Source organism: Mustela erminea, chromosome 10 (assembly GCF_009829155.1).
Source record: "Mustela erminea isolate mMusErm1 chromosome 10, mMusErm1.Pri, whole genome shotgun sequence".
Taxonomy (NCBI): domain Eukaryota; kingdom Metazoa; phylum Chordata; class Mammalia; order Carnivora; family Mustelidae; genus Mustela; species Mustela erminea.
In genome coordinates, this window is record NC_045623.1 from 34,633,909 (window position 1) to 34,647,152 (window position 13,244).

Genomic DNA, 13,244 nt, shown 5'->3' on the forward strand with positions numbered 1-13,244 from the left:
TGACTTGTTGATTTTAGCCATTCTGACTGGTGTGAGGTGATATCTCATTGTGGTTTTGATTTGTATTTCCCTGATGCCGAGTGATATGGAGCACTTTTTCATGTGTCTGTTGGCCATCTGGATGTCTTCTTTGCAGAAATGTCTGTTCATGTCCTCTGCCCATTTCTTGATTGGATTATTTGTTCTTTGGGTGTTGAGTTTGCTAAGTTCTTTATAGATTCTGGACACTAGTCTTTTATCTGATATGTCGTTTGCAAATATCTTCTCCCATTCCTTCAGTTGTCTTTTGATTTTGTTAACTGTTTCCTTTGCTGTGCAAAAGCTTTTGATCTTGATGAAATCCCAATAGTTCATTTTTGCCCTTGCTTCCCTTGCCTTTGGCGTTGTTCCTAGGAAGATGTTGCTGCGGCTGAGGTCGAAGAGGTTGCTGCCTGTGTTCTCCTCAAGGATTTTGATGGATTCCTTTCGCACATTGAAGTCCTTCATCCATTTTGAGTCTATTTTTGTGTGTGGTGTAAGGAAATGGTCCAATTTCATTTTTCTGCATGTGGCTGTCCAATTTTCCCAGCACCATTTATTGAAGAGGCTGTCTTTTTGCCATTGGACATTCTTTCCTGCTTTGTCGAAGATTAGTTGGTCATAGAGTTGAGGGTCTATTTCTGGGCTCTCTATTCTGTTCCATTGATCTATGTGTCTGTTTTTGTGCCAGTACCATGCTGTCTTGATGATGACAGCTTTGTAATAGAGCTTGAAGTCCGGAATTGTGATGCCACCAACGTTGGCTTTCTTTTTCAATATCCCATTGGCTATTCGAGGTCTTTTCTGGTTCCATATAAATTTTAGAATTATTTGTTCCATTTCTTTGAAAAAGATGGATGGTATTTTGATAGGAATTGCATTAAATGTGTAGATTGCTTTAGGTAGCATAGACATTTTCACAATATTTATTCTTCCAATTCAGGAGCATGGAACATTTGTCCATTTCTTTGTGTCTTCCTCAATTTCTTTCATGAGTACTTTATAGTTTTCTGAGTATAGATTCTGTGCCTTTGGTTCGGTTTATTCCTAGGTATCTTATGGTTTTGGGTGCAATTGTAAATGGGATTGACTCCTTAATTTCTCTTTCTTCTGTCTTGCTGTTGGTGTAGAGAAATGCAACTGATTTCTGTGCATTGATTTTATATCCTGACACTTTACTGAATTCCTGTATAAGCTCTAGCAGTTTTAGAGTGGAGTCTTTTGGGTTTTCCACATATAGGATCATATCATCTGCGAAGAGTGATAATTTGACTTCTTCTTTGCCGATTTGGATGCCTTTAATTTCCTTTTGTTGTCTGATTGCTGAGCCTAGGACCTCTAGTACTATGTTGAATAGCAGTGGTGATAATGGACATCCCTGCCGTGTTCCTGACCTTAGCGGAAAAGCTTTCAGTTTTTCTCCATTGAGAATGATATTTGCGGTGGGTTTTTCATATATGGCTTTGATGGTATTGAGGTATGTGCCCTCTCTCCCTACACTTTGAAGAGTTTTGATCAGGAAGGGATGCTGTGCTTTGTCAAATGCTTTTTCAGCATCTATTGAGAGTATCATATGGTTCTTGTTCTTTCTTTTATTGATGTGTTGTATCACATTGACTGATTTGCGGATGTTGAACCAACCTTGCAGCCCGGGAATAAATCCCACTTGGTCGTGGTGAATAATCCTTTTAATGTACTGTTGAATCCTATTGGCTAGTATTTTGTTGAGTATTTTCGCATCTGTGTTCATCAAGGATATTGGTCTATAGCTCTCTTTTTTGATGGGATCCTTGTCTGGTTTTGGGATCAAGGTGATGCTGGCCTCTTAAAATGAGTTTGGAAGCTTTCCTTCCATTTCTATTTTTTGGAACAGTTTCAGGAGAATAGGAATTAGTTCTTCTTTAAATGTTTGGTAGAATTCCCCCGGGAAGCCGTCTGGCCCTGGGCTTTTGTTTGTTTGGAGATTTTTAATGACTGTTTCAATCTCCTTATTGGTTATGGGTCTGTTCAGGCTTTCTATTTCTTCCTGGTTCAGTTGTGTTAGTTTATATGTTTCTAGAATGCATCCATTCCTTCCAGATTGTCAAATTTATTGGCGTAGAGTTGCTCATAGTATGTTCTTATAATAGTTTGTATTTCTTTGGTGTTAGTTGTGATCTCTCCTCTTTCGTTCATGATTTTATTTATTTGGGTCCTTTCTCTTTTCTTTTTGATAAGTCGGGCCAGGGGTTTATCAATTTTATTAATTCTTTCAAAGAACCAGCTCCTAGTTTCGTTGATTTGTTCTATTGTTTTTTTGGTTTCTATTTCATTGATTTCTGCTCTGATCTTTATGATTTCTCTTCTCCTGCTGGGCTTAGGGTTTCTTTCTTGTTCTTTCTCCAGCTCCTTTAGCTGTAGGGTTAGGTTGTGTACCTGAGACCTTTCTTGTTTCTTGAAAAAGGCTTGTACCGCTATATATTTTCCTCTCAGGACTGCCTTTGTTGTGTCCCACAGATTTTGAACCGTTGTATTTTCATTATCATTTGTTTCCATGATTTTTTCAATTCTTCTTTAATTTCCCGGTTGACCCATTCATTCTTTAGAAGGATGTTGTTTAGTCTCCATGTATTTGGGTTCTTTCCAAACTTCCTTTTGTGGTTGAGTTCTAGCTTTAGAGCATTGTGGTCTGAAAATATGCAGGGAATGATCCCAATCTTTTGATACCGGTTGAGTCCTGATTTAGGACCGAGGATGTGATCTATTCTGGAGAATGTTCCATGTGCACTAGAGAAGAATGTGTATTCTGTTGCTTTGGGATGAAATGTTCTGAATATATCTGTGATGTCCATCTGGTCCAGTGTGTCGTTTAAGGCCTTTATTTCCTTGCTGATCTTTTGCTTGGATGATCTGTCCATTTCAGTGAGGGGAGTGTTAAAGTCCCCTACTATTATTGTATTATTGTTGATGTGTTTCTTTGATTTTGTTATTAATTGATTTATATCGTTGGCTGCTCCCACGTTGGGGGCATAGATATTTAAAATTGTTAGATCTTCTTGTTGGACAGACCCTTTGAGTATGATATAGTGTCCTTCCTCATCTCTTATTATAGTCTTTGGCTGACAATCTAATTGATCTGATCTAAGGATTGCCACTCCTGCTTTCTTCTGATGTCCATTAGCATGGTAAATTCTTTCCCACCCCCTCACTTTAAATCTGGAGGTGTCTTCGGGCTTAAAATGAGTTTCTTGGAGGCAACATATAGATGGGTTTTGTTTTTTTATCCATTCTGATACCCTGTGTCTTTTGACAGGGGCATTTAGCCCATTAACATTCAGGGTAACTATTGAGAGATATGAATTAAGTGCCATTGTATTGCCTGTAAGGTGACTGTTACTGTATATGGTCTCTGTTCCTTTCTGATCTACCACTTGTAGGCTCTCTCTTTGCTTAGAGGACCCCTTTCAATATTTCCTGTAGAGCTGGTTTGGTGTTTGCAAATTCTTTCAGTTTTTGTTTGTCCTGGAAGCTTTTTATCTCTCCTTCTATTTTCAATGATAGCCTAGCTGGATATAGTATTCTTGGCTGAATGTTTTTCTCGTTTAGTGCTCTGAAAATATCATGCCAGCTCTTTCTGGCCTGCCAGGTCTCTGTGGACAAGTCAGCTGCCAATCTAATATTTTTACCATTGTATGTTACAGACTTCTTTTCCCGGGCTGCTTTCAGGATTTTCTCTTTGTCACTGAGACTTGTAAATTTTACTATTAGGTGACGGGGTGTGGGCCTATTCTTATTGATTTTGAGGGGCATTCTCTGAACCTCCTGAATTTTGATGCTCATTCCCTTTGCCATATTGGGGAAATTCTCCGCAATAATTCTCTCCAGTATACCTTCTGCTCCCCTCTCTCTTTCTTCTTCTTCTGGAATCCCAATTATTCTAATGTTATTTCGTCTTATGGTGTCACTTATCTCTCGAATTCTCCCCTCGTGGTCCAGTAGCTGTTTGTCCCTCTTTTGCTCAGCTTCTTTATTCTCTGTCATTTGGTCTTCTAGATCACTAATTCTTTCTTCTGCCTCATTTATCCTAGCAGTGAGAGCCTCCATTTTTGATTGCACCTCATTAATAGCTTTTTTGATTTCAACTTGGTTAGATTTTAGTTCTTTTATTTCTCCAGAAAGGGCTTTTATATCTCTCGAGAGGGTTTCTCTAATATCTTCCATGCCTTTTTCGAGCCCGGCTAGAACCTTGAGAATTGTCATTCTGAACTCTAGATCTGACATATTACCAATGTCTGTATTGATTAGGTCCCTAGCCTTCGGTACTGCCTCTTGTTCTTTTTTTTGTGTTGAATTTTTCCTTCTTGTCATTTTGTCCAGATAAGAGTATATGAAGGAGCAAGTAAAATACTAAAAGGGTGGCAACAACCCCAGGAAAATATGCTTTCAGAAAGTGGTTGTTTTTCTGTTTCCAGAATTGCTGTTCTTCTTCTCTTCGATCTGCCGATGGATTTTCAGGTGTTTGCAATCTTTAGATAAGCTATCTAGCTGATCTCCGGCCAGCTGAAGTAGTTTCAGCCTGCTACTTCTCCGCCATCTTGACTCCTCCCTCCTTTTAAGTTTTTGAGAGTTGTTTTATGTTCCAAAATAAGATTTTTCATCATAAAAATGCATTTCTGTTCTTCAGTTTGACCAGTGCAATCCTAACCAAGGTCATTAAAAAGATAAAAGCTAATATATTTAGAGGAAATATCAGAATGCCTATTTCTTGCTTGCTTGATATTCAGAAGGTATGAAGTGTTTTGCTGTGGGAGTGGGTTTAAAAGAGTAAGTATCACTCCATAGCTTCCTGTCCAAGACATTCTAATTCAGGCTTTTAAAGCAACAGAATGACTGGGGGCAGCTAGGTGGCTTAGTCGGTTAAGTGTCTGCCTTCAGCTCAGGTCATGGTCCCAGGGTCCTGGGCTTGAGCTCCGTTTTGGGCTCCTTGCTCAGCAGGGAGCCTGCTTCTCCTTCTGTCTGCAGTTCCCTGGCTTATGTTCTTGCACCTTTCTCTCTCTCTCCCTCTGATATGAAATGAAATGAAATGAAATAAGAAACAGAATGATTTCTATGTTCTTCTTTCCCAAATAAGGGTCAAAGCATACCAAGATAAAGTATTTTTGTATCATTTATGATTTTGCTGAATACCTCCAAAGATATGGTATACTTTCCCACAAGTATACTGCTTCTCCTTGAATTTATTTCTCTTGTTTTGTGAGGACCGGGTAGGGGAGAAGGGAAACATTCCAAGTTTCTTTTACTTTCTATCTGTTGAGTCTCTAAGCACTCCCTAGAAAGGAAGGAAGAACTGAAGAACAGACATGGATTTCATGACAATAAGTTATATTTTGGAACAGAAACAGGCCCTAAGGAAAGAGTTGCATGGCAACTCCTGAAAAACTTCATCTAGCTACATCCGTTAGGTGACTGCTTTTTAGTGAATGCTTGGTGGCAGTCCTTTGACGATATTGTTGTGGTTCCTGGAAAATGATAGTGGAGGAGGAGAGAGGGTAGTGGTCCCAGTTGTGCCTGTGCGGGGAGATGGCTGGTGAGAAAAGCTGGGTGTTCCTTCAGCTGAGAATGGCGAACATTTAATTTATCTCACCTTTGTTTCCAGCTGTGGGCTTATGAAACCACTTCCTGTGAGACACGATAAGATCTTTCTCTGTTCTTGATACTACTACACTATTTTTTTTTAAAGATTTTATTTATTTATCTGACACAGAGAAAGAGACCAAAGCAGGAGGAACAGCAGAGGGAGAGGAAGAAGCAGGTTCCCAGCAGAGCAGGGAGCCCCATGCAGGGCTCTAACCCAGGACCCTGGGATCCTGACCTGAGCTGAAGGAAGACACTTAACGACTAAGCCACCCAGGTGCCCCTACACTAAACTATTTTTAAAATGGTTGAGTTCAACTTCTGGAATGGCATTGAATTTCCAGCAAAACAATCATGTTTAAAGTTGTTTAAAAAGCAACCATTTAAAGCCTCTGGACGCTGCCCTAGGGACATAGAGCAAATAAATAATTATTTAAGAAATTTTACTAAATTTTGGAAAAAACAATGAGAGTCCATGGCACTCAAGCCATTACCCACACCATCCCCCGCCAACCACTCCCAGCTCAACAGGAAACAGAACGTCCATTTTGGGTAGGTGTGACCAAGAAAACAAGGATCTCCCTACCCTCAGCTTCCAGTCAAGGGACAATATATCACATGGAGAGGGGTAGACCACCACCATTCTTCATCACCCTCAGCTCTGAGTGGCAGAGGTTAATTTCCTAATGAGTGCAGCTAAGAAGTGAGGGGCTTCTTCCCTCTACCCATTCTCCACTGATTGGGTAGAAGAGCTATGGCCCATGCAGCAGGTGGAGAATACTGGAATCCTGATCACAATTTCATGGTTCACTCATGGGGCAGAGGTTCCACTTCAGGAGAACAAGGAGAGAAAACAATTGGCTACTGGCCTTGCCCAGCACCCTGCTTTAAAGCAGAGGTGTCACTCAGAGGGAAGTGGGCCACTATCTCACCACTTCTACCCTCCCTGGACCACATCTCAGAGATTTTGTGTGGAGAGAGGGAAGGGTCCATAATATAAAAGACTCTGAGGTATCCTTCCAAGATAGCATAGAGAGTGTGAAGAAACTGTTCCCTCTTGGATTGCTCTAGAACAAAAGTAAAATTGCTCTAGAACAAAAGTAGAACACGGATATCAAAACGCAGTTTTCACACCACTGTGAGCACCTTTTAGAAAGAATGAACAAACAACAGGAAGCAGGTTTTCTTTGTGACTGCACCATAGTGATTAAGGAATTCCAGTGAATCTCATAGGAATGTGTTTGCTTCATTTAGTGAGTATTTTGGTGTGATCTACAGAAGCACTTCTGAGAATAATGTCTTCCTTGATCAGAGTCAGGTGAAGGCTGATGGATTTCAGAAACTGTTGGAGTTAATATACACAGGAACTTTAAATCTTGACAGAACAATCTTGAATTGATTTGGCCACACTGAAGAGCATCTTACTTGGAGACTTCATGCAAAGAACTGATATAAAAAAGAGCCAGATTTTTGCTCAATCTTTTTTGGTACATATCTCTCTGGGAAACTAGTTGAGCCAGCCACAAATGTGAGAAGGCTTACATCAAAAGGAGAAAGTCTGTACAACTTAGTGATTAAGTTTGGTGGAAAAAAATAAAATAAAAATAAAAAATTAAGTTGGGGGGGGAGACTCTGAAACTCTCTCCAGAGGAATTGACTTTGTTTGGAACCAATTTTAGGGGAGTCCAAGCCTAAGAACACTGTCAAAACCAATGGCAATTTGGGTAGTAATCAATTAAGAAATTATATACTCCTCTTAAATAAAAGCAGCATAGTCCAGCTAATTCATCAGAGAGAACCAGAAAAAAAGGGAGTTAAGAGCCTTTCTGCATTCAGAACCCCAAAACCTGGCCTCAAAAATGATACTTCCCTGAGTTTGATTAGATCAGACTGGAGCAATTATTTCCCAAGGCACTGTCAAAAACCATAGAGCAATCAGCTGGAAATTAGTGGAGCTTTGCCAGCTGGTTGTGATACCAGTAATGGAAGACAGAGAGATTAGGGAAAGAGACAAAGAAAAGCCTGATAAAATCTCTGCCATCCCAGGGTGACTGTGTGCATGCCCAAGGATGGGCTGTCCGAGGACTGATACCAAACACTTCACAGTGAGGGGGAAAGAAACTTCACTAAAATAGTCTAGCCAAATTATTAAAAAAATAAATTATTAAAACATGTTTTATTTCCTCCCATTATGTATTCTACCTTGGGAAATGTTCTATGTTCATTTGAAGAGAATATGTATTTTGCCATTATTGGGTGAAATCTTTCATAAGTATCAATCAGGACAGGTTAGTCAATAAAGTTCTTCAGGTCTTCTATATGCTGATTTTCCATCTACTTGTCCTAGCAGTTATTGAGATAGAGGTATGGAAATTTCCATCTATAATTACCAATTTGTCTATTTCTCTTGGACGTTCTATCAGATTTTGCTTCCTCCATCTTGAAGCTCAGTTTTTGATACATAAGCATTTTTTATTTTGATGTCCTCCTGATGAACATACAGCTTCTCATGGTGAAAGGACCTTCTCTTTCTTCATGGTATTAATTGCTGTGAAATCTACTTTGTCTCATATTTGTTGGCCTCTCTGGCTTTTTCCTTGTTGTCCCCGGTTTTATCATCTGCTCATTTCCTTTGTGGCAGTGTTGATGTCCTTAGTTTCTTTCAGCTTCCATAAGGGAGACAGCAGGGTAGGAGGAGAGTCAGGGAGTGAGGCTGAGAGAGGCAGCTGAGAGCTTGCTCTTGAACTCACTGCCCTGCAGTGATGAGAATGAGAAATGCTTATTCTTAAGCCTTCTGCTACATGCAACTTACCCATAAGCCTAAAGTTCTCCATCTCTAATTCAAAATAGCACTGGAAAAATGGAGAGATAAGGAAGAAGGTGGCCTTATAGTCTAGCCAGGAGGGACCAGTTATTGGTTTCAGTTCTGCGGGAGTTCAGCTTCTCCACTTGAATTAGAGGGTGCTGGGAGGTGACAGCCTCCCATCATATCACATAACCCTGGGCAGCAGCAAGTGGGATGAAATGAACACTGCATGGAGAAAAACAGGTCTTCTTCTGGTCCTTTAAAAAGGTGCAGGGAGACAGTTTTCATCCATGACCTCAAGTCATCTCTATAATGTATATTATGATAGACCACTGGTTCTCAACCTAGCTGTAGAGGAAGTACCAATAATTCTCTCTCCTGCCCTCATCTGATTTAATTAATCTAAAGAGTGCCCAATTGGCAGTATTTTCTAAACAACCCACACTCCTGCCAGGTGACCATAATGTTTAGCCGGTTATAGGAAACACTAGGCAAAACCAGAATGGCTGTCTCCCAATGAAAAAGCCTGTATCTCAGTGCACTTAAAATATACTGATATCTAACTACATCCCTTGGACACATATGCTAGAATGGTGATGTGTGAGATCGGTTTAAATTCAAAGTTCTCAAGCAAAATCTTTTAAAATGTTTTCATGCCCATATGCAAACAGATTTTCAAAAAGGGAGGCTCATTTCTCTGATGGCCTCTCAGATCAAGTACCATCCTCCCTTCAACAGATGGCTGTTTCTGGACATACAGAACAACAACAGTTCATCTAGGAGTTTACAGAAAATTATCATCAGAAAAGATTGGGTTTTTAAAATTTATATTTCCATTGTTTATACTTCTTAAAAAAATTTATATTTTTTTTTACTAAGTTCAATTAGCTAACATATAGTCCACTATTCGTTTTTGACATGCCCTCCTTAATGCCCGTTATCCAGTTTCCCCCATTTCCCCACCCCCTCCCTACTTCAGCCTCAAATTGTTTCCCAGAGTCTAGAGTCTCTCATGGTTTGTCTCCCTCTTTGATTTCTTCCCATTCAGTTTTCCCTCCCTTCCTCTATGGTCCTCTGCACTATCCCTTATATTCTACATATTAGTGAAACTGGTATGGTAATTGTTTTATCTCTGATTGACTTATTTCACTTAGCTTAATACCCTCCAGTTCCATCCATGTTAATGCAAATAGTAGGTATTCATCCTTTCTGATGGCCAAGTAATATTCCATTCCAGAAGATATAAAGCACATCTTCTTTATCCATTCATCTGTTGAAGGACATCTCAGCTCCTTCCATGGTTTGGCTATTGTGAACATCACTGCTATGAACTTTGGGGTGCAGGTGCCCCTTCTTTTCACTACATGTGTATCTTTGGGGTAAATATCCAGTAGTGCAATTGCTGGGTCATAGGGTAGCTCTATTTTTAATGTCTTATGGAGCCTCCATACTGTTTTCCAGAGTGGCTGTATCAGCTTGCATTCCTACCAACAATTCCTTTCTCCACATCCTTTCCAACATTTGTTGTGCCCTGTCTTATTAATTTTGGCCATTCTAACTGGTCTAAGATGGTATCTCATTGTGGTTTTGAATTGCACTTCCCTGATAACGAGTGATGTGGAGCATGTTTTCATGTGTTGCTGGCCATTTGTATGTCTTCTCTGAAGAGTGTCTGTTCATGTCTTCTGCCCATTTCTCAACTGGATCTTTTTTTTGGGGGGTGTTGAGTTTGAGAAGTTTTTTTTTAGATCTTGGGTATCAGCCTTTTATCTGCTATGTCATTTGCAAATATTTTCTCCCATTCTATAGGTTGCCTTTTAGTTTTGTTGATTGTTTCCTTCACTGTGCAGAAGCTTTTTATCCTGATGAAGACCAAATAGTTCATTTTTGCTTTTGCTTCTTTTGTCTTTAGAGACATGTCTTGAAAGAAGTTGCTGTGACTAAGAAGAGGTTACTGCCTATGTATGGTGTAAGCAAATTGTCCAGTTTAATTCTTCTGCGTGTAACTGTCCAGTTTTCCCAGCAACTTATTGAAGAGACTGTGTTTTTTCCATTGGCTATTCTTTCCTGCTTTGTCAAAGATTAGTTGACCGTAGAGTTGAGGGTCCATTTCTGGGCTCTCTCTTCTGTTCCATTGATCTATATGTCTGCTTTTGTGCCAGTACAATACTGTCTTGATGATTACAGCTTTGTAACAGAGCTTGAAGTCAGGCATTGCAATGCCCCCAGTTTGGTTTTCTTTTTCAACACGATTCAGGGTTTTTCTGGTTCCATACAAATTTTAGGATTGTTTGCTCCAGCTCCGTGAAAAATATCAATGGTATTTTGGTAGGGATTGCACTGAATGTGTAGATTGCTCTGGGAAACACAGACATTTTAACAATGTTTATTCTTCCAAACCATGAGCATGGAATGCTTTTCCATCTCTTTGTGTCTTCCTCCATTTCTTTTGTAAGTGTTCTGTAGTTTACAGAGTACAGATCATTTACCGTTTTGGTTAGGTTGATTTCTAGGCATCTTGGGAGTTTTGGTGCAATCGTAACTGGGAGGGATTCCTTAATTTCTCTTTCTTCAGACACGTTGTTAATGTATACAAATGCAACTGATTTCTGTGCATTGATTTGGCATCCTTCCACATTGTTGAATCACTGTGTGAGTTCTAGCAATTTGGGGATGGAGTCTTTTAGGTTTTCTTTTCTTTCTTTTTAATTATTTATTTATTTGACAGAGAGAAAGAGAGAGAAAGAATACGCAGGGGGAGCAGCAGAGGGAGAGAGAGAAGTGAGCCCACTATTGAGCAAAGATCCTGCTGTGGGGCTCCATCCTAGGACCCCAGGATCATGACCTGAGCCAAAGGCAGACGCTTAACTGACAGAGCCGACCCAGGCATCCCACTGGATTTTCCACAAAGTATCATACCATCTGCAAAGAGAGAAAGTTTGACTTCTTTGTCAGTTTGAATGCCTTTTATTTCCTTTTGTTGTCTGATTGCTGAGGCCAGGACTTCTAGTACTTATTCTGAACAACAGTGGTGAGAGTGGGCATCCCTGTCATGTTCCTGACCTGAAGGGGAAAGTTCTCAATTGTCCCCCACTGAGAATGATATTTGCTGTGGGCTTTTCATAGATAGTTTTTATGACATTGAGGCATGTTCCCTCTATCCCTCTACTCTGAAAAGTTTCAATCAAGAAAGGGTGTTGTATTTTGTCAAATGCTTTTTCTGCATCTATTGAGAGGATCATATGATTCTTGTCTTTTATTAACTGCTCTATTACATTGATTGATTTGCTAATCTTTAACCACCCTTGCATTCCAGGAATAAATCCCACCTGGTCATGGTGAATAATCCTTTTAATGTACTGTTGGATCTTAGTGGCTAGTATCTTGGTGAGTATTTTTGTGTCCACCTTCATCAGGGATATTGGTCTGTAATTCTTTTTGATGGAGTCTTTGTTTAGTTTTGGGATCAAGGTAATGCTGGCCTTATAGAAGGAGTTTGGAAGTTTTCCTTCCATTTCTATTTTTTGAAACAGCTTCATTAGAATAGGTATTATTTCTTCTTTAAATGTTTGGTAGAATTCCTCTGGGAAGCCATCTGGCCCTGGACTCTTGTTTTTTGGGAGATTTTGATTTCTGCTTCAATTTCCTTGCTGGTTATTTGTTTGTTCAGATGTTCCACCTCTTCCTGTTTCAGTCTTGGAACTTTGTAAGTTTCCAGGAATGCATCCATTTCTTCTAGATTGCCTAATTTGCTGGCATATAGTTCTAACAATTACCTGTATTTCCTTGGTATTGGTTTTGATCTCTCCCCTTTATTCATGATTTTATTAATTTGCATCCTTTCTCTTTTCTTTTTCATAAGTCTGGCCAGAGATTTGTCGATCTTATTAATCCTTTCAAAGAATCAGCTTCTAGTTTCCTTGATCTACTCTACTGTTCTTCTGGTTCTATTTTATTGATTTCTGCTCTAATCTTTATTATTTCTCTTGTCCTGCTTGGCTTAGGCTTTATTTGCTGTTCTTTCTCCTGCTCCTTTAGGTGTAAGATCAGCTTGTGTATTGGGGATTTTTCCAATTTTTTGAGATTAGCTTGGACTGCTATGTACTTCCTCTTAGGACTGCCTTTGCAGTAGTCATAAGTTTTGAATTGACATGTTTTCATTTTCATTAGTTCGCATGAATTGTTTAAGTTCTTCTTTAATTTCCTAGTTGACCCATTCATTGTTTAGCAGGATATTCTTTAATCTCCAAGTGTTTGAGTTCCTTCTATATTTCTTCTTATTGTGGTCTGAAAATATGCAGGGAATCTCAATCTTTTGGTATCAGTTGAGACCTAATTTGGGACCCAGTATGTGATCTATTCTGGAGAAAGTTTCATCGGCACAAGAAGACTGAGTATTCTGTTGTTTTAGGATAGAATGTTCTATATATATCTATGAAGTCCATCTGGTCTAGTGTGTCATTCAAAGTTTTGTTTCTTTATTGATCTTTTGCTTAGATAATCTGTCTACTGCTGTGAATGGGGGTGTTGGAAGTCCCCTACTATTAATGTATTATTATCAATGGTTTCTTTACTTTGGATATTAATTGGTTTATGTAATTGGCTCCTCCCACATTGGGGGCATAGATATTTACAATTGTTAGATCTTCTTGGTAAGAAGTGGATAGACCCACTGAGTATTACATAGTGTCCTTCTATATTTCTTACCACAGTCTTTGGTTTAAAATCTAATTTGTCTGATATGAGGATTGCTACCCCAGCTTTCTTTTGAGGTCCACTAGTATGAACAATGGTTCTCTATCCCCTC

General features: G+C 39.4%; 1 long non-coding RNA gene across 1 annotated transcript in view; it reads right to left on the reverse strand.

The window, feature by feature from the left end:
• Positions 1-13,244, reverse strand: part of LOC116567897 — a 132,323-nt gene that overhangs the window by 15,162 nt on the left and 103,917 nt on the right. The gene's annotated exons all lie outside the window — the stretch shown is intronic.